Genomic DNA, 22784 nt, shown 5'->3' with positions numbered 1-22784 from the left:
CTGTTTAGTAATCAAGAAAAATTTTGGTCACTTCCAACATCCAAAGCAAGTCTGGAAGTTTTCATTCTTAGATGCACCATCTATGCAAGTTTAATCATAACAGGCCATAATATATAGCTACTCCAAAAAATTACCCTGGTCACTCATCTGGAAAATGTACATCAGATTCAGAATCCAAGGCAAGTCTGGAAGTGTCCATCCCTAGATACATCATCCATGCTAATTTGGTTAAAATATGGCTAAAATTCACTCATGTGGAAAATCTAGGTCAGATCCAGCATTCGAAGCAGGTTGGTTAGTGTACATCCCTAGATGCATCATCCATGAAAGTTTGGTCCAGGTAGGGCTTATAGTTACTTGGAAACGAGACTACTCCTAAATCTAAACCTGGTCTCACATGTGGAAAATCTAGGTCAGATCCAGCATCCGAAGCAAGTGTGATAGTGTCCATCCCTGGATGCATCATCCATGCAAGTTTGGTCCAGGTAGGGCTTATAGTTACTTGGGAATGGACCTGCTCCTAAAACTTTAACCTGGTCACTCATCTGGAAAATCTAGATCAGATCCAGCATCCGAAGCAAGTGTGGTAGTGTCCATCCCTAGATGCATCATCCATGCAAGTTTGGTCCGGGTAGAGCTTATAGTTACTTGGGAATGGACCTGCTCCTTAAACTTTAACCTGGTCACTCATCCGGAAAATCTAGGTCAGATCCAGCATCCAAAGTAAGTGTGGCCATGTCCATCCCTAGATGCATCATCCATGCAAGTTTGGTCCAGGTAGGGCTTATAGTTACTTGGGAATGGACCTGCTCCTAAAACTTTAACCTGGTCACTCATCTGGAAAATCTAGATCAGATCCAGCATCCGAAGCAAGTGTGGTAATGTCCATCCCTAGATGCATCATCCATGCAAGTTTGGTCCAGGTAGGGCTTATAGTTACTTGGGAATGGACCTGCTCCTAAAACTTTAACCTGGTCACTCATCCGGAAAATCTAGGTCAGATCCAGCATCCGAAGCAAGTGTGGTAGTGTCCATCCCTAGATGCATCATCCATGCAAGTTTGGTCCAGGTAGGGCTTATAGTTACTTGGGAATGGACCTGCTCCTAAAACTTTAACCTGGTCACTCATCTGGAAAATCTAGGTCAGATCCAGCATCCGAAGCAAGTGTGGTAGTGTCCATCCCTAGATGCATCATCCATGCAAGTTTGGTCCAGGTAGGGCTTATAGTTACTTGGGAATGGGACTTGCTCCTAAAACTTTAACCTGGGACGCCGACGCTAACGCCGACGCCGGGGGTATAGCATAAGCTCATCTCGACTTCGTCTAGGTGAGCTAAAAATGTTGATGCAGTTGAATAGCTCTCATCAGTATGTATCAGCAAATGAAGTTTGATTACGCTATCCTGAATGGTTTCTTTAAAACTGAGCTAAACACTTATTTAAGATAAGTACGGTCAAGGTCAAAGGAAAGGTCAAGGTAAAAAATGTTGATTCAGTATGTATCAGCATATGAAGTTTGATTACACTATCTTGAATGGTTTCTTTAAAACTGAGCTAAACACTAATTTAAGAAAAGTGAGGTCAAAGTTAAAGGAAAGGTCAAGGTAAAAAAAATATTGATGAAATTGAATACCTCTCATCAATATGTATCAGCATATGAAGATTGATAAAAATATCTTGAATAGTTTCTTTGAAACTTAGTTTTGAACTGAGCTAAAAGCAAAGCGGAATGGAAGGACAGACAGAAGGTTGGAAGGACGGAAGACGGACATGACAAACTCTATATGCCCCAGCCATATTCATGGCAGGGCAGAAAAATTTCTAGTGTACTGAAATTCAAAACTGCAGTAATTGATAATTTGTTTTTTTTTTTTTTAATTTTAATTCAATATCAAAAAACATATACAAACTTTTTTGATAATTTATTCTATTCAAAGCAATAAGAAATGCATCTGTCTGCACTGCTTAAAATTGATTAGAAGGTTATGACATAACTAAAATAATGACCATGTCCACATTAAATTTAAAATATAATGAGTGACAATTCACTTCACCTTTTCTTTGGCTTTCATTCCATTGACTTTTCTTTCTTTAAAAAATTGTGCTTGTGTAGTACTCCATCTCTAAAAAATAACATATAAATGAAAGTTTATGGCACTCAATGAACTCTCTCATCCCTTCCTTTACTGTTCAAGAAAAAAAAATGCATACCACAAGCATAGTTTAAACATGTAACTAGACTTTATGATATTTTCATACATAATGTCACCAACTTTATAAAGAATTGTGAATGCATTTCAAAGGTGAGCACATGTGAATTGAATTAAAAGTACCAGTATTGCGAGTATCTCGCAGTTATCTAACTTACAACCGCTCTTTAGCATGGGAGTCGAGGAAGCTCTAAATCTCACAAGATTTCTGGGGCATAACATTACAGCGGTGACAATGGAATGATTCGAACAATCATTATTCCCAAACTACAATGTATTGCCAAGAGTTGAACTCCAAATAGTAGATTGTCAAATAAGGAAAGTTTAGAGTATTTTATCAACTTTCAAAAGTAATGATTTTCATTTAGAATTTAATAAGAAAAGTCCGCTTAGTAAAAAGTATCGTAAAAAATGTAACATATAGGACTAGCTCCTCTCAAAAATTTATTAGGTTGGTTCAGCGCATGTTTAGCAAGATATTTCTCTAGGATTTCTTTCTTATTATAGTACACTGCCCCCATCCAACAGATGTTTCCTACCTCTGTGAAAGAGTTCCGCTAATTTCAGTAATCGCGATATAAAGTATTGTTGTTTATTCTTAAACGTATGTCAATAAAAAAACTTTTTTCGAACAGATCAATGCTTAAATTTTGAGATTATCACCCTTGGTATGCTTTTTTGTTTTTTGTATGGATGAGAGATTTGTTTATTGACAGCTGCTTTTTCATTAAAAGTGGAACTCAAAAATTAACTTATCTCGTCATTGGTCATTTGCAAAATTATTTGTAAAAAACACCGATTGTACACACAAGTACTCTGAAGTTGATATTAAAAAGATTCTTGAGTTTCTGATTGACAATATCTATGTGGTTTTTAGAGACAAGGTCTTCCAAAAATCTCTTGGAATTTCCATAGGTACCAATTGTGCTCCGTTATTATCAAACCTATTTTTGTATTCATACAAAGCAGAATTTATTTAAAATCTTATACATGAGAAGAAGAAAATACATGCTGTCGCCTTTAACATTTAGATATATTGACAAAGTACCATATTGTCACATGTAAAGGCCGTAGTCTTGTAATAGACACACCCCCAAAGGATGTATTCGTTATAACAAAAGATTTGACCTATAGGAAAGAACTATTTTCCGGAAAAAGTCACATTTAAAAATCAATGTTCTTTAGTTGTTTTCTATTGTATATTTGTCTAAATTTTTCAAATTTGCATTTTAAACGTAATTTTTTTTATTTGCAACTTTGAAATTAACCTCCAAAGTTGGTCAAAACAGTATTTTGTCCGTTAAAGCAATAATTTTTACATGAATTTTGGCATAGAAGTCCTTCAGGGCAGGCCTGCCCCTAAATTAAATTATGAAATTTTGATAGATTTTGATCTAAAGAATGATTTAAAACAAGATTTTTTTTGGGGCACCTCTGCCTTAGGATTGAAATTCGTGAAAAACCTACAAAAAATGCGAAAAACCTAGTTCTATCATACTGAATTACATTTATGGAGTGCATTTTCATAGTCATTATAGCGCAGAGAAATAGACCGCAGATTCTTTGAATGGACCTTTTTTTATGTCCTGGTTCGAATCCACCTGTTGGCACACTTTTATTTTATTTGTTTTTTTTTCAAATTTTACACCTGTATAAACACGAACTTTAATTTTTTATACAGGCTTTTGCATTTTACTTCCACTTTCTTCTTTAAATGTGTGTTTGCTGTTGATATAAAAGACATTTATGGAAATGCAGATTATAAATTCTCTTTAACTACTGTAGATTCCTAAATATACGCGAGGAATAAATTATCGCGTAATTACGTGAGAAGCACCACTCGCGAAATAAAATTACTCGCTTTTATTTTATGGTGCTTTAATGTATGTAAAATCTCTAAATAAATCACCCATTCGCAAATTATTTTTCTCATGATTTGACGCCTTTAGCCATTTCGCGATATTAAGTACTCGCGTAAAATAAGGAATCTACAGTAAACGCAATCAACCGGAACTGTATACCTCAGTGTAAGCACACTTTGTTCGAGGACGCGAATCATTCACTTTGTGTTACTCGATACTGCAGGTGTCACGAAAAAAAAATCATGACGAGCAAAAATTGCTGTGTTTGTCTTTCAAGAACATCTCTGGTTAGTAGAAGTGTTGTGCCAGTGGGAGAGATACTGCGCTATGCAGAGTAGATGCAGTTCATTCCTCGGGAAAATTGAGTGCATTGGCGACATGTTATGTCAAAAATGCAGGAGGAAGGTTTACAGATTAGAAAAGAACGTGGTAAGGTCAGTTAAGGTTTTATCTCCCGTTGCCATTACCCAGGCATCAAGTAAGGACCCTCATACAAAGGATGTATATGTAAATACCGATGTAGGGTCATATGAACACACAGTTGACTAGAACTAAAACGATACATGAGAAACAAGAAACTACACGCATGTGGCCTAAAGTCAGCGACCGGAACAGATATCGATAAGCTTTTTCTAAAGAATGAAACCAATATCGGCCCTATAGGTCAACGCATATATTTACCTAGAAGTGATCCTTTGGGGGGAAAATCCCGAGAAAAATGCAGCTCCTATGGATACAAGGCTACCCCAAAAATGCGGATGTATCTCTTATTTTCACAGCACAACTATTCCAAAGAAAAAGTTTAAAAAGTTAAAATATTCGTATTATTTCAAAAACAAAAGTAGGATACAACTTCTAATTTTCTTGGAAAATTCAGTTTACATATAAGCTTTATTTATTAGTATTTAAGTAAAGTCTGTATTTTAATTGTTATTTGATTGGTATAAATTTAAAATTAAGTCCCTTATTTTTTTTTTCCTATAACCCTAAGCATTTTACGATATTGTGCTGAAAATGCATTCCAAGCAGGTGTCTGTGTTTACGTAAACAAATCCACAGGTACTTGTGGACAGGACCCCCCCCCCCCCCCCCCCAATATTCAACCCTGGGACTTGTTGGACATTTTTTTCACAAATTATATTTATTGCACTTATTCATCATGTGTATAATAGGAAAAAATCATGAAAGCCCCAAAATAATCGTTCCACACAAAAAACACCCCACTATACATTATAAGAGAGAAAGGTATGCCACTCTGGTTTGTTTACGTTGTACCCCCACTGGTCTTTCTGGGTTTAAAAACATGTTTTTATTTTATTTTAACCTAAAATGTCGGTTCACACTGTCTCTACATATATTTCTGTCTTAGTTCATGCTATCGGATTGGCTCTGCATCTCGTAAGAATCCCACAATTAATCCTTAAACAGCATTGCAGTCAGTGCGTTGAAAAAATCCTTAGGTAAACGCAACGGAAGTGCATAGATAATATATTACCTATTATGAAAACACCCGAGAGAGATTATTACGTCAGGGCAAAACTGTTTACTGCTTAGAGAAAAGTAACACTTAAAAAAGGATAATAAACAAGAATCTGATATACCATGAAAATCCTTAAGAGCAGTAAGGAAACACTTAAAACATTACTTTCCAACAAACATGCATTTAATATTACATGTACATAATCAATTTATAAAATTTTAATTAGGGATGGAAATAAATAATATCCAAACATGAAACAGATGTGTCAGACTCTATGGTATCATTTATTTCAAACTCACTGGGGTATATATAGAGTTGATATATGAATGGAAATAACTATTGTTAATTGATAATACATCATCGATATATCTCAATGTCGAGTTCAAGACCACAGCAAGTGTTTTCTTCTTCTCATGTGTAAGATTTTGAATAAATTCTGCTTCATATGAATATAAAAAGGTCTGCTAGCCTAATAACAGGTTGCAATTGGTACCCATGGGAATTCTGACAGATTATTGGAAGACCTGGTCTCCAAAAACTACATATATATTGTCAATCAGAGACTCAAGCATCCAAAAACCTGTATTACTAAAGTATAGCTCAATATGATCACCAAAATCATCGTTGCTTGACATAATATGCATGTATAATCTTTCTTTAATATTAAAAACATTTTAAAAGGCCCTAATCAAGCCATCATTCTGACATTTATTTATGCATGATTGTGTATACTTTATCAACAATCTCTGCCACTTTCACACTGATATGGCTACTTTTTGTGTTTCTCTTGTTGGAGAGCTATAATCTCCAAACTTGTGTATTGAGTATAATAACTTTCATCCTTCTCATATTGGCCTAGGTGAAAACAGATAATACTACAGGTCACTTACTCAGAAGGATTACTTGATTTTGTTGATCATGTTGATTGATGGTAGTCTGCACAGTAGCGCTAGCAGTTTCTTTTTTACCATTTCACTGTGAAAAAAAAATGTGGAACTTATTATATATTAAAAATATTTACCATTACATAAGCATTAGTGATATGGTCATTGCTCTTTTTTGTAACAAATCAATTAAACACTGTACCTTTATATAGTACGAATTATATTGCATGTACATGTACTTTCGATCAATCTATTTAAAAAACATCAGATTAATTACCAATAGGTTCTTGAATTTTTAGTTTCTGTTGCATTGGGCTGAAATTATGAGAAAAACTTTATTTTGAACAAGCATTTATATGTACAGTATTGTACTTGCATACATGTACTTAAATACCTACCATAATTAAGATTAAACAATCATTCTGAGAGTATTGCATTAGCAATACTAGTCCCCTACCGGCAAGTGTAATCTGGTTCCCACTAAAAATTGAATTGCCACAATTCCATTAAAAGTCATTGATTCAGAAGCATTACAAAATGCAGACTTGAACTGTAACTCATCAAGATACACTTACATACCAAAACTCAGCTCAATATCTGCAAGCGTTTAGAAAAAAGTGCGGAAAACAAATGGGACAGACTGAAAGAGGGACAGACAGACAGATGGACAGACTCAGAGGAAACCTATAATTCCCTCTGGTTTCACCGGTAGGGAACTAATAAAAAAGTGGGAAAAAGCCACCCTGTTAAGCTGTACTTTTGTCTCCCATGGTGAGCAGTGGAAAAAGGTCTTATGCTTGGATATGTTGTACATGTACTTTGTATCAATCTGTACATGCATAATCCATTGGCTAATGAAAGAGGCAATGTATTCGTAATACGTACACTCTTAAATGTACTGGTAATGTGTACATTTTTTGCAGCGGTAATGAGTATGTGACGGTAAATAATTACCATTTTGAAAATGTAGCGGTAATGATATTCACCTGGATAAAGAAATGGTCTATCTATTCCAATCACATTTTTTACAAGATAGGGCACTTCTTATTTGCTGTACATATAATTGTTTTCATTTTCACAGGGCTCTAACACTGCTTTTTGGGAATGGGGCCGGGCTGTAAAGATTGGGAAAATAAAGACCTTTTAGGAAATTTTGGAATAACCATTATACGTACTTTAAAATCATATATATTGGGTTTCCGGTCTTTGCTATCAACTAAATTTGTTTTATAAAACAGAGGAATATGCATAGCAAGTTATGTTATTATTGGTACATATCCAGCTATATTTTCTTTAATTTTTGGGAGAAATGACTATTGGGAAAATTAACACATTAATTGGGAAAAAAGGTACCTTTTTTGAATTGGGAGTGGGGCCCTTGAACGGCCCTAATTATAGACAATTAAGAGCCCTGTTTCATATTTGAGAGGTCGATTTATAACCTTCATTCTTCATTTTTTTAAGCTTTGGGTGTGTGTTGATTACAACATATCAAACGCTTATCATATGTCAGGTGACTTATCTTTAAGTTATTGTCATAGAAATTTCAAGTCTGTTAAAATCTTAATGTTTAAATAACTTGTGCCCTGTAGGAAATAAGATTTTGTAGCAAATAATCTTTACAACCAAGCTGCAATTTTCCCCAAGTTATAGGCTGAAAAAGGGGGTGCATATTTAAACCAATGCATATTACATTCGGCAAGATATGGTAACTGCTTGATTGTCACATTTCAGTTTGAAACATGTTACAAGTTTTATTTCAAAAAATGAAAATATTATTGAAAAAGTAAATACAAATACTCATTGACAAAAACTATCTACTAGGGATGGCAATTTCTAACTGGTTAACCGATTACTCGGTCGGAACGATGGCAATCGGTTAGAAAATCTGCAATCGATTAGTCGAAAAAATATTATAATATATGTAAAATTGAAGGCAATGTACTAAAATTCATTTTCAAAATAGAAATTCCTACCTAAACGTTTAATTTAGCGTTCTCATTTATTTATTTAGGCTGATTGGGAGGTCATTATGGCTCTCCAGATTAAAATTGCGGGGTAATTGGTCAGTCTGAGATATGTTAATAAATGTTAAAACATCATGTCATTACCCCGACTGTCCTCTAATTCTTTAATGATAATAATCACCGTTGAGCACCGTGAATTGGTATGTGTGTATCTTTTGCAGTTATCTATCACATTAAATTATAATACAAACATTGTAAATTAAGTGATACATTTTAGACTTAGTTTTGATTATGGTGATAATGAAGAATAAACTTGTGTGACATCCGCTCTGGAAAATTATCCACGATATCTCAGGCATGGTTCATGGTTTTCTGAATTTTTTCTTGTCTATTGAAAAAAAAATATGCGCGTAGTTTTATGATCAAGACTAAAGACAAATAGAATGATTTTGACCTCTAACATCTTTTTTTAAAGACTTCTTGTGCATAGGAATAGAGCTACTTGAAAAAAGTCAAGAAAATGACATTGTGTAGTTTGATACGATTAACCGGTTAATCGGTCGGAACGTTTTGCGGTTAACCGATTTGCAATTCTGTATTCGATTGCCATCCCTACTATCTACTAAGTGGTTAGTATGTAAATTGTAACTGGTTACAAAACTGGTTATGAAAATTTCAACTGGTTATGATCTTTCTCAATAGTTAATAAACCAGTTAATCATTGCCATCCTTATTTTAAAGATACTTTGTGACAAGTTTGATTTAAACTGGTCCAGTAGTTCTTGAGAAGAAGTTGAAAAATGTGAAAAGTTTATGCATGACCCAAGCCCTTGCTCGTGCAAAAACATACAAAAACAGATAGAAATATGTTACCATGGTTTCCTAGGTAATTCAGTTAACTTATATCAAAACCACACATTGTCATATAAATAAGACTAAGAGTAAGTGCTTTTCAAGGGTCCAGATCAGCATTCAATCAGTATCAAAGTATCATGGTCTTTAGAGTTTTGTATATGCCTTTTGTCTTCAATGGTAACCTGTACTTATACATGTACTTAAATATGGCCATTGAGGAGACCACTTATAATTCAGGCATAAAGTAGACCAGTGAGAAAAATTGAGTAAATTGAATTAACCCTTGATATCAAGTATATACTGTATATAAATATACCATTCTAATGATCTTATTCACTATATGCATCAATACCCTGTATTATATTATACTGCATATCAAATTAAAACTTATTTATTGTGTCACAACTGAAGTGTTGCTGGACTGAAAGACATAAAGATGGACAATATGTGAATCCTATAGAGCTTTATCATTTCATGGAGGCCCTAATTAACATTCCATCAGTGATAAACTACCTTGCACTTAGATTTTTATATTTACCTTTGTCTGCTATAGCAACCTGTACTTATACATATGTTATACTTAAATATGGCCATTGAGGAGACCACTTATAATCAGGCATAAAGTAGACCACTGAGAAAAATTGTTGATATCAAGTATATACAGTACATAAATACACCATTCTAATGAATAACATTCAATGAGTGATAAAGTACCTTGCACTTAAGATTTTTATATTTACCTTTTGTCTGCTATAGCAACCTAGTTCTTATACTTAAATATGGCCATAAAGGAAACTGCTGATAATTGGGCAAAAGTAAACCACATAGAAAAAAATTAATATACTTAATGAGAAAATTTTATTGTACTCACTGTTAATAGCAAGTACATTTATATGCATGTATTATATAATATATACAGTGGCGCCTTGTTGATCCGGACCCCTCTTTGGCTTAAGTTTGTTAAAAATAATATTGATTAATTTTGAACTGTTTCTTATTTAATTAATGCACAGTGTACTGGTGTAAGCTAAATTCTTCGAGCTTCATATTAGACGTGTAATTTAGTTGGGGTAAATACACTCTAATTTTAGATGCTATTGTTTGTAGGTCACAGGTATCGCCTTCAAACTGACTGCATGGCCAATGTTTTAACTACAATTAACACTATTGCAAGATCAGGGGTTGAAATATACGGTAGCCCGACGCCCCGGGGCTAGTTATTTTAAGACTGGGGCTAACTTATTTAAATGTAATGATAGTCTGTCGGACTAGCAGAACAGAAAAAAAATTCTCGTCAGTTTACTTTCATTTTTATATGAAGACTGGTTTCTTTTGACTGAGAACTAGTTTAATTTGTTTCTGTCACCAAAATATTCAAAACTTTAACTTTTTGTTTTCATTTTGCATAAAAAAATTGTTGGGCTAGTTAGTTTGGGTTAGTAATTTTTTCCTGATCAGTAGCCCCTGGGCTAGTGGGATTTCCAGGAAAATTTCAACCCCTGAAGATAAGTGTGAAAAAGTCATTTCTTGAAAAATTACCGTCCGGATAAAGGAGTCATTTTTCAATGAACTATTACGTTTTGTAGTAGAAATCGACCGTCCGGATGCGGAACACATTTTTCTGGATTAATGAGACAGAATGACATGGAAAAAATCTATTCCCGAAAAATAGCATCTGGAAGGTGAAGTGTTCGGATAAACATGGCGCCACTGTATATACCATAAATGACTATGACCTATGGTACATATTGTCAGAGAAAAACAATCAACTAAAGCTGAACACATCTCATAAATAGGCATACACCATATTCGATTATATATCATCTACTATATCAGCACTGGGGTATACTCTTCGCATTTGTTACACCTGACTGACACCTTATTGTCACAGGTATCGGAGTGGAATGGTGACACATGCTCATGCTGGTTATCTTGCATTGCCTTTGTTTATTTATTTTATTGCAGTTGCGTGTACTTGTGTATGTTTGTATACTGCACTGACCTGTGCAACTGTTGTAAGTTTCATTGGCATCTTTCTCTCCTGCTGTACGTGAAAGAAGTACACAGTAATTTTTTGTCGCTACCGAGAGCTATGTAGCATATGTCAGTCTGTCTATACAGACAAGTGACAACAGATTACACTGAACAGTGACTAAGTGAGTGGCTTATATAGGGACCCTACAATATAGCGTGAATAAAGGAATATGGCGGAAAATTCCTTTTACACAGTGTGTTCAGATTTAAAATCACTAACTTTAAAGCAAACTAATGGATTACATACCTTTTCCCATAATTCACTTCAAATTCCTACTCATCATGTACAGCTACTTCAGAATCTCACATGTATACATTCTTTGACTTTTCTACAGGAACATTATTTCCTACAATAACAATCACATTTTAAAACATTCAAATATTACTTCCAATTGGACATAATTGGTAGTTCACAAGCTAGAAAGCTCACTCAGTAGTTGGATTGATTGTTTAATTGTATGTCGTTTTACATCCTGTTTAAGAATTTTTCACTAAAATAGAGACGTCACCATATAATGGTCAACAATCTTTTCAACAGTTTTTTCTAAAGAGATTTCAGGCTGTCTTTACTGCAATTGTCATCAGTCTACATTACCACCCATTGTGGTATACTGGTCCCGATTTGTTTTCATAAGATTTAAGTTTTAGTTTGTGTGATAACTGGATATCAAAAAGTTTCAAAGTAGAGTGTCATGAGCTCATCAATGCTAATTATCAAAACACTACTTCTAGAAAATCAAAACATTTTAGTTAAATTAACCATTCAAAGTATTTTTTTGAAAAGTAAAACAAAGGTCAAGGTCAAGTGAACTGTAATGCTGGTATTTTTCATTATAATTTATGACAAATTGTGCACATGCTAAATAGCATAGACTTACCTCTTTAAAATTATCAAAAATATGCTGAATATTGGCACTAACTTTTTTATAAGTAGGTCAAAGGTAAGTTCAAGGGTCACAAGATTGGCAACCATGGTATTTAAAAAAAGTCACAGTGCCAAGCAAAAAATTAACCAAATATCAAAAACAATTAAACCTCTTACAATTCTCAAGATATAAGGTGTGACAGATGGACAGACAGACAGATGCCAGGTAAATTGATCCCTAGGTGTTGCACTGCTGTGCAGTCGACTCACAAAAAATGTTCTTACAGGGATAGACATTAACTTTCAGATTTTCTTGCCCTTCAGGCAAGTGATCTCAAACTTTGACTTGTCCGAACTCAAAACTTGGTTGCCCAAAATAAGGAAAGAACTTCAGAAGAAATATTTTATTACTGTAAATGTTATGACAAGAAAAAATGCGACCAAATACACTACCGTCAATTTGGCAAGGTGAGGTACCTGAAAAAATTTAAATGCTGCCTTTGTACATAAATGTATACCACTGTCCTTGTAAATTTAACCTGTTAACACACACTGCCATATACATGTAGCAATAATCCTCCGTTTAATAAATAAAATTCATATTTTAAAAATTTTTTTTGGTTGGATTCTTTTGTGAATTGTGATTTTCTGAGATAACTGTGAAACAACGCTGAAGGAAGATAGTTGCTACGTAACACACCTTGATCAGGATACATCGTGTTACACTGTACTTATATTCTTTGAGTAAATAAATAATCTAATGTCCAAATAAGAAGTTAAGAAAGATGTTAGACAGTGAATAGACGAATAGCATATTTATCAGGGAAAAATGGAATAACGAACCCGATTTTCAAATGAAAGGTACAGTCCCTGAAACGTTCTACTTTCCCATTTTTCCGTTCGCTCACCGTTCGTTCACCGTTCGTTCAGCGTGCGTTCACCGTTCGTTCACCGTGCGTTCACCGTTCGCTCTCCGTTCACAGTTTTGCGTTCAGCGTTCACCGTGCGCTCGCGTTCACCGTTCACAAAGCGTTCACCGTTCGCTCTTCGTTCGTTCATTTTGCGTTCACCTTGCGTTCAGCGTTCACTTATCGTTCAGTCTTCAGTGTCATTCGGAACTCCGAAGTGAAAGGACTTATCTTCTTTTAAGTAAGGATTTACAGGTTTTGAATTTAATAAATAACATACCGTGTTTGAAGAATCATTATTTCATGGGGAAAAAAATTATCAACAATATTTATTTTTATTATTCTAACTTAGCTGTTAGGTTATTTATAAAATTTATCTGGAAAATAAATGTTGTTATAAGTACATGTATGTACCTATGTAGAACAATGCTTAATGCTGAAAAATTAAATTTAAATACGGGCAAAATACTGATACTTCAAGCACTGCAACATTTTGTTGTTATGTTAAAGACGACAAATCGTTAATGGATAGATAATAATCGAAGTCAAATAATTTACCAACTGCAGCAAAAATACGAAAATATTTATTTATATATCATTTTTTTAAATAATACAGAAATACATGCTAGAACTTTTTCTGAGAATGACAAACAGTACTGCAGATATCCAGTTAATTAAATATCTTTAGAGCGAATTAAATTGATAGTGTGGTTTAAAAAAAATATTTGTTTAAAATGTAATACATTAAAGAATTTTTTTTCAACTTTACATATATAAAGTCTTTAATTAGAGAGAGAGAAATGCCTTTATAACATGATTATCATTTATATAACCAAAGCGATTCTCCAGTAATGATATTTTTCACCGTAACTTTAAATGTTTGTTATTCGATATTATTAAGAGCCCCCCCCCCCCCCCACTTTCCCCTAAATCGGTTACTTAGTTAGTATTTCCAGTACATTTTAATTAACATTTAAAAAGAAGTTAATGTGTTTTGTAGCACAAAAAATTCAGTCTCAAAACAAACATGCATCTAAACAGTCATTAAACAATCGTAGTTCAAAATATACATGTGCCGGCCGTGATATTTTAAATTGGCAGGTAGTATGTTTCAAATTCAAGCGGCTTAATTATTCCAAGTATTTATTCCCAATGTATTTTATTCATTTATTTATTTATTTATTCTAGAAATGTTGGAATCAGATCTAGAAATGATAAGAAAAAAATGTTAAAACTTCTTGGAAATACTAACACTTTGCCTTCGGTGTGACGAGACTTTTACACCTGCACAGTGTCGAATGATTTTGATCGACAGGTCAGGCACGCGGACTTCGTGTGAACTTGAAGCAGGAAAATAAAAACCGATTATGACTGTAAAACAAATGGATTTGTTGATAAAAAAAAAATGGTTACTTTCACTGCCTGATATATTTAGAAAAAATTTAGAATTTCTGTTTGATATAGGTACAAACATTTGAGGAAGGGGGGGGGCTAAAATGAAATCTCTCTCTCTCTCATTTGTCTGTTTAATAAAAACTATGACAGCATATTACTTAAATATCAAGTTGTGAAAATTTAATATATAACAAATAATATGATTGCCTCCTTGTATCATCTTGTCCGAGTATAACCACGGCCGGGAAAGTCTACAGATACATGTAGAAGTCTGCTCAATATATCATCATAAAAAATAAAAATGACACATAAATATATTATTGCATTAAAGTGTATTTAGTATGCAATACGTCCACATACCTTTGTAAAATATTTTTTTTTCTCATTATTTTACACGGAATCGCCTTTTATGGTTGTACAACCATTCTAATTCATGCTATAAGTCCGTAGTTTTCTCTTCTAAAATCCACATTATTTGTAATGGTTTTATATATCAAATAAGAATAAACATATTTATTTTACAACTAGATTAATTTCATCTGTTATACTACAGCGTTCGGTAACAATTACAATGTTTTACAGCGATAAAAATCGTATTATCAAAAAGTTGAATTTAAACATCGTACATATGTGCAGAAAAAATTGCAAAAAACTTAAATTAATAATTTTACTTAATGTGCATGTATCGTCTTTCTTAGGACAATTTTCATTGATTTGTTTATTTATTTATTATTTATTTATTTTTTAGCACCAGGCATTAGAATACAATAGAATAGTTTCAATGCAAGGAAAAGATCAGAGGCATTCCGAATAAATCGTTCATCTTGCGTTCACCGTTCGTTCACCGTTCACTTTGCGCTCGCGTTTGCGCTCCGTTCGCGTTCTGCGTTCGCTCACCGTTCAGCGTTCACACATCGTTCACCAAGTTGCGTTCAGCGTTCACACATCGTTCACTCACCGTTCGCTCTGCGTTCGTTCAGCGTTCGTTCACCGTTCGTTCAGCGTTCGCTCACCGTTCAAGTGGGAAAGTAGAACGTTTCAGGGACTGTATAATCCAAAAATGCTGACAAGGAATTCTGAATGCAAAAACATTGTCAGTCAGGTACCTGGCGGAAATCAAGTCTTCAATTTATTTTTTTTTATATAAATTAATGTAAACTAAATTAATATGTACATTTCTATGAAAAAAAAAAATCACTTGCCCAATCAGACAAGTACGTCGCAAGATTCACTTGCCCGAACTGAGAATTTACTTGTCCCGGGCAATCAGACAACCATTAATGTCGATCCCTGTGACTTATTTATCATTGGAATGACTAGTAAACACCAAACTGAACTTAACCTGCTTAAGTGAGCCAGTAGTGCCCAGTACAGAGCAACAAGTGCTGTGAACAGTGAGTGAAGTGTGACCGATTGATTGAGTGTTGTTTTATGTCCCATTCGAGAATTATTTCACTCATAAAGAGTAAAGGGTTAAATAATTACAATATAATGTAAGGAGGCAAGTCTGCCTCACCATAACCTGGTTCTTTGTGGCCCTATTTTTAACCTTCATACCCATCTCCACTGGGAATTCATTTCCTCCTCCCCCCCCCCCCTCCCCAACAATCAAGTCATGACTCCATATGCAGCCAAAGGCTGTAATGGGCAGCTAGTTCATTAACAGCTAGGGCTATCAGGAATTCAAAGTCACTGAAGTTCTTTTGGTTTTTATGATATTATCAAACTATCAGTCTATCACTGAGTATCTGCATGCTTTAAAAGTTAGTATTTACCCCTGATTTCCTTTAATTAAAGCTTTTGTGTCTATTTTCTGCTAACAATTTATTTACAGTTTATAACTAATAAAGCAGCAAATATACCTTACCCCATGTTGCAGATTCTCTTCATCCAAGTATTTGAATGATGTACATTGTACTTAATCTCTTCATCTGTTCATCTGGATCCTTTCACTGCATTCAGACAGTACCAGTAACTGTTATATATGGATATATTTCCTTGTCAAAGCTGTCACTTTTTAGGCACAATTGCTAAGTTTGCATCTTTATCAGCATTATTTATTAATGAAATGACAAATTCCATCAGACACACCTGCAAAAATGAAAACAAAATCTATTAATTTACATATAATCATGTCCATATTCTCTTGACTTCATTATTATATAATTGAACTGTTTATACTGCACTGCAAATATAAAGGGCTGGGATAATACACTTTCGTCTACTATTCTATATCTAAATAAATATACTATATTAGGTATCACAATATTTATGCTACAATACAGATCACAATATTTTTAATCGGTTATCATGGTTATAATTTTTTCATTTTATATTAAAATGAGACAAAGTTTGACACCATGTATATCCAAAGTCTCTAAAAATTAACAATTTTAGTCATGTATATGTGTTATGCAAGGGTGTATCTGTCAGTATTTCCAAAATTTATCAAGCATGACATTTAAATTGATACAAATATTTTGATTTCAGCTTTTCTTTTTCATGAAGTTTGACTTAAATATTCTTTGATAATTTTTAAATCAAAATAAAATCAAAAACTTTTAATTTCTTCATTTTATTTGCTTGGAAAATAATTATTTTTTTCTTTTGTATTTGTACGAGTATTTAGTTTCAAACTAGTTCTACATGTATATTAGCTAATCAGTGAAAATCTATATGTTTGATTTACTTCAGTTTACATGCCTGTGTGTGCATTATATTACAAATCATGGGATCTGTGCTTGTAGGTGCACTCAATGTTTTAAAGTTATTCATAATTTGAGAATTATTGTTTTTTTTTTTATTGTCAGTATATTTAAACCAATATTTTTTGGTTTTACAAAATAATATGAATTTTCTTTTTTTAAGAGAGATGATGCGAATTATAATTTCAATTTTAATTTTGTTTATATATTGTTGCTGTGATCTCAATAACCTAGATAGAACGTTCTAATCATTAAAATGATATTGTCCTATGGACCTGGTTTAACGATAGAATTCGTTCCGTGTATTGGCAATGTAGCGAAATAAGCAAGTTCGATAACTCGAACTGACTGCATTTTCTATGAACAATCCAGAGAGTTCCGAATTCAACATGGCGTGTAAATTTGAAGTGAGGAAAAAAAGTTGAGAAAATGAGTTGAATTTTCTTATTTATATGGATTATTTTTTAGGTTAAAAGTAGGGATGTCAACGAATAGTCGACTATTCGACTGTCAGTCGAATGGACCGACGATCGAATAATGAAACGACATTCGAATATTATAATTTAAAAAAAATGCAATAAAAGAGTGCTAATGATATGGAATTCTCATTTCAAAATTGAGAAACCGTCTTTCCTCGGAGACAGTTGATAAGATGATTTTCCTCTACAAAAAACTTGATTTTCCATGTGCGTATAGAAAGTACAGTAATTATAAATGCTTCACTACCACGAGAATTAATTATCTACCAGTTACTGCTTGTGTTGTTTTTGTAATAAATCAACCATCAATATATATCTGGGCTTTGTTTGTAAAATAATTAATGGGACTTGATTTTATACGATGTACCAATTATCTTTTATTTTAAGATTGCTCAAATGCGAAGAACATTTGACATGATTTGACGCTTCGATAATTATTAGAACAATTCGCTTGCATTTTAAATTGTTCATAATAAGGGCATTTTGATAGCCAGAACAATCAATAAATGAATAAGCAGTAACTAACTGTTTAACAATTTAACAGCCACCTGGCGTTTGGATAGTGTGAGATTACCCCCCCCCCCCTTAATTTATTTCACAATAAGCTTTAAAAAATATCGGCTAGCAAATTTTGAATGCTAACTAAAATAAAAACTAACTGCATGTACAGACCAACTTATGAATTCGATTGATGGGGAAATCATGAATTTAGGAATATTAGATTTCTAAATTTATTGCTATCCAACGTTACGCGCTGCATTAATTTTTATGTTACTTTTTAAACAGATTAAGGGTTTTTGAGTTATAAATTCGTCATGTACCAGTGAAGTATGAAATAAAATTTTATTTTCAGAAAATGTTCCGAATATTCGACTATCGTTCGAATAATGCAATCGAATAATCGACTAAGAAAAATAAATATTTTGACATCCCTAGTTAAAAGGCATATAAAATCTCAAAAAGGTTTGTTATGATTAATTTGATAGTTATTTTCAGTGCAATTTTTTTTGTATTCTTCAAAATCATTTCTGAGCAGATCCTTTCCAATATGCTACATTGCTAGTATATGGGACATATAAACTGTGGTGATCGAGGGCTTGTTCCGAGACACAGTTAGATTGTTCTAACTAGCAATAACCCAACACATGTATCTTGTAAGTCAAACACATGTATTTCGCAAATTCAGTAAATAATTCTAAAAAAAAGAAGAAATCTTGTAAAAAGGTATTCCATAGAGAAAATTACCCAGAATACGTTGTAGCATAACAAACACTGACATATACTCGAACAAAACTTAAGTATGAAAAATAATCAGATAATGGGTCAAAATCACACCAGTGACCACCTACCCTAATCAACTGTTATCCACAAAAAAAAATTATATACTTATATGTCAATCTACTTCCAAAATTACGTGTTTTCCAAGATCTTACAAAATTATTTTTACAGTATGTCTCTTCAAATATTTGTTTTCCTGCTTAATAGTACTGATCATGCTGATCAGACGATTATGGGTGGGTGATATTAAGATAGTATGCCCTCATAAACTTTTAGTCCCAGACCTATGAACCAAAGATTCATTTTGAAAATGGTTATCATGGGTCCAAAGGACCCCCCTTAATGACAACAATGAGTCCCATGACAAAATCAGTGCATCCAAATCCAAGGGTCATATATTAGATATAACAGAGGAAATTCTGGTGAAATATAAAAAGTTATTGCACGAAAGAGCAAATGCTTTATTGTTGCTGTGAGTAGTTTTATAATTTTACTATCAATTGTCCAAGTAAGACTACATGATTTTGTGTCATAAATATAATATATTGTCAACTGTGCACTTTGGTTCTATTTTTAGATCGTACATAGGATCTCACACATTGTAATGTATCAGTCATAAAATGCACAGAAGCAGAATGAAGCAAAGAACAGGGCTCGACATTACCTTTTTTTCCTACTTGTCCATTCGGACAAGTGACCAAGACATTTACTTGTCCGAACTTCAGCTTCACTTGTCAGGAAAAAATTCAATAAATATCTAATACTATCAACTGGAAAACTAAAATAAAGTCCATTTATTACACATGACATGTGCTTGATTGATTCGTGATGTTATTGATAAATACAACAAACACATAAAACGAAATTTTATCTACCGGGGTAGTCTTTCTGGTCTGACAACAACATAAATGTTCACAAGTGAACCAAACTTCGTTAAGTTCGTAAGTTCCATGCCTTTTCAGTAGTATGCAATTAGTGAACTTCGATCTCGATCGAATGTGAACTCAATTAATAGCAATCGCTATCGGGATCGAAGTCCGGTTTTTATGTACAGCTTCCGTCTTGAAACTACCGATTAACTTTCAACAGTCGTTTTTTAGAATTATTTAGAGACTCCTTTATATTAAAATGCACTTGTCCAATCGGACAAGTGCCCAGCAATATTCACTAGTCCGTAATTTTTTTTCACTGGTACCGTAAGCGTTAATGTCGAGCCCTGAAGAAATTTTAAGAAGAAATGAAAAAACAGTCAGAAATAAAAATGATTAAATTTTAAACTTCTTAGCTTGTAAGGAAAAAAAAATGATACAGGTTACATGTATAGCTTTTACATAGGTATAGTATTCACTTCAGAAATGTTGCACAGTATAGACATAATCAGTGATAATCGAACTATGCTATCTAACTTTCAAATATTTTCTGATAATTGCTGGTTAATTGGCTGCAGTTGTGAAATCTGACCTTTGTTGGCAACCTTATATATACCTGTTAAAATTGTTCATGCATATCGCTTAGCACATGGATATGATGCAATCAGTCAAGTTTAGAATCGGATTATACCAAATAATACACGTTCTTCTATAAATTTATTGCGTCCATTGGGATGCACATTTATTAAAATAATGCGTCCTGAGCAAAATTTGTGCATAATTTACGCAGGACGCACACCAAAATGAATCATTGATGAACACCATATTTTTTAGCCCAACATACAAAGAACTATGTAGCAACCTATGATCTACAGCACATGTAATTTTCATAATGCTAGCTCACATCATAAGGAATACATATATGACTAGCAGTGGTGAGAGTGTTTGCTTTAGAGTCACAGATAAAGGAGTTGATCCTAACATCACGGGTTCGAATCCCACTGCAGGATGCGGAGACCGGTGTTCAAATGAAACTGAGGTCCCATGTTGTAGTAGGTGCTGGTATGAACAAAATTACTCATTGCTCAAGGGTCCTGAGTACAGAGGTTCTCAAATGCTGGCTTTTCAATACGAGTGAAAAGTTATCGAAAGAAACGTCATAGAAACAAATAAATATGACTATAAATAATTCTCTTTTCTTACCATTATGGATGTTGTACATGTCCCTTTCGATAATGAAAAAAATCTTTTTCTGTCAACTTCTCATTTTCTCACCCGCCTTTTTCTTGCTAATCTTCTCTCCAACATACTGGAGAAGGTATTCTCGCATGTTATGTGGTACCGAACACACTATAATAAAAATAAATGCATAAATGCAAACAAGTCAACAAAATCTAATTTATTCAGAGACTTGGTTTTATATGTCTCAGACTGTCATAAATCTCACCCTAGGCATCTTCGCTAGCCAAGGGTTTCTGATACGCCACTCTCCTTATAAACTTATGAGGAGGGTAGCGTATCAGAAACCCTTGGCTAGCGAAGATGCACCCTAGGCAGTTAAAATTTTCCTCAGAAATCTGGTCAGAATTTTAAAACATAATTTCAAAAAAAAACTCATGGGAAAATATATAAATAGCCATTGTACAAAATGCAGGAAACTTTCCTGGAAAGTTTAGAAATTGAAACTGTAAAAATGTGATAGAGTGATTTATTTCATATATTAATTATTATATTTCAGGATTACATTAATTCAGTTAAATTGTCATATTTATTTCTTTACAGCATTTCATTTATTGAATAAATCCACATGGAATTATTTACATCAAGCTGTGTTTATTTAGTTATTTATAGATGTATGACATCACAGTGGTCATTTAAACCCCTGTCCCTTTCTATATATATCTTGTGTAGTGTCCAGGCCAACTTGGATTTCATTGGTTGGTTAGTTTCCCTCTCTTTTTGTTTTTACTTAGTTAATTACTTTTGTTGGATATCTTGGTCTGAGTAGACATATTGGCTTTTGATATGATGACTTATTTATGACAATGACCAAGACAGGACAGAATGTAAGTTTACTTTTACTGATTTCATTATTTCTATATAATTGTTTATCTGCTAAATTACCAAATAATAATATTCTAATATAAAGTATGAAAGTTCAGTTTGTGTGATTATTTTATGACTTTGTAAATATTCAGAGTAATAAGTATATTTTATATCTGTGAGAATAAGTGTGCAATACAGTAAAGTTATATTATTCATACACAGATCACTGAATAGAGTACATGTAGCTGTGTTCAGCTTTGTATATATTTGGAGTTGGCTCTATATCACATATAGGTATGATGTATATATATTTTGAATATTGTCTATATAATTATATTATTCTGGAAGAGTTCAGTATCATTTGATCTCATTATTTCATCTATAAATTCCAGTGTTTATACTTTGTACATATTATTGATTAAGAAAGATAACTCAATGTTTTATCTATGAGCACAATTAAAGGGAAATAACTCTTCATTTGACCGTGCTATCTGGCAAGTGATCTACATGTATGCTTTGTTATAAAATATTTATGATTGTTTATATATATTTCAGAGCTGTGATAATACTGATTATACTGAGAGTGAATATATTTATCAACAACGACAGCATGGCGTTTGTCATTATTCTCATATAAACGAACCCCATTTCAATGGCATCCACGGCGGGATTGGCTGACTGCCCATTGCGCGACTGACCGTGAGGATCTCACGCCGAGGAGGATCTAGGATCCACCGACGTGGTGTATTGTGTGGACAGATAGAGACTGTGATTATTGCGTAATCCATTCAACGCTGGACTTTCAGTGAAAGTGACAAAATTGAACTTTGTGTGACTATTTATTCATTGTGGTGTTTAGAAGCTTGCCAGCACGGTAAGGTGTTTTTTTTTTATTGTTGTGCTCAGAACACGTGTATTTTGGACTGACCAGTCAGACAGGCATACTA

General features: G+C 33.5%; 1 long non-coding RNA gene across 2 annotated transcripts; it reads right to left on the bottom strand.

Moving 5' to 3' along the window:
• Positions 1–1604: 1604 nt before the first annotated feature.
• LOC133175126 (uncharacterized) lies at positions 1605–21139 on the bottom strand. Of its 2 annotated transcripts, none has more exons than XR_009719234.1 (5): positions 20995–21139; positions 16328–16551; positions 11540–11639; positions 6443–6527; positions 1605–2123 (listed from the first exon to the last, which is right to left on the bottom strand). It is a non-coding gene; the product is annotated as an uncharacterized LOC133175126 (long non-coding RNA). The 2 variants fall into 2 exon arrangements; XR_009719235.1 differs by lacking the exon at positions 11540–11639 and adding an exon at positions 6714–6751.
• Positions 21140–22784: the final 1645 nt, after the last annotated feature.

Source organism: Saccostrea echinata, unplaced genomic scaffold (assembly GCF_033153115.1).
Source record: "Saccostrea echinata isolate AGI-Se365-2 ecotype Australia unplaced genomic scaffold, CSIRO_AGI_Sech_v1 ptg000061l, whole genome shotgun sequence".
Classification (NCBI taxonomy): Eukaryota; Metazoa; Mollusca; class Bivalvia; order Ostreida; family Ostreidae; genus Saccostrea; species Saccostrea echinata.
Note: the sequence above shows the minus strand (reverse complement) of the source record. Positions and strands in the feature narration are given on the sequence as shown.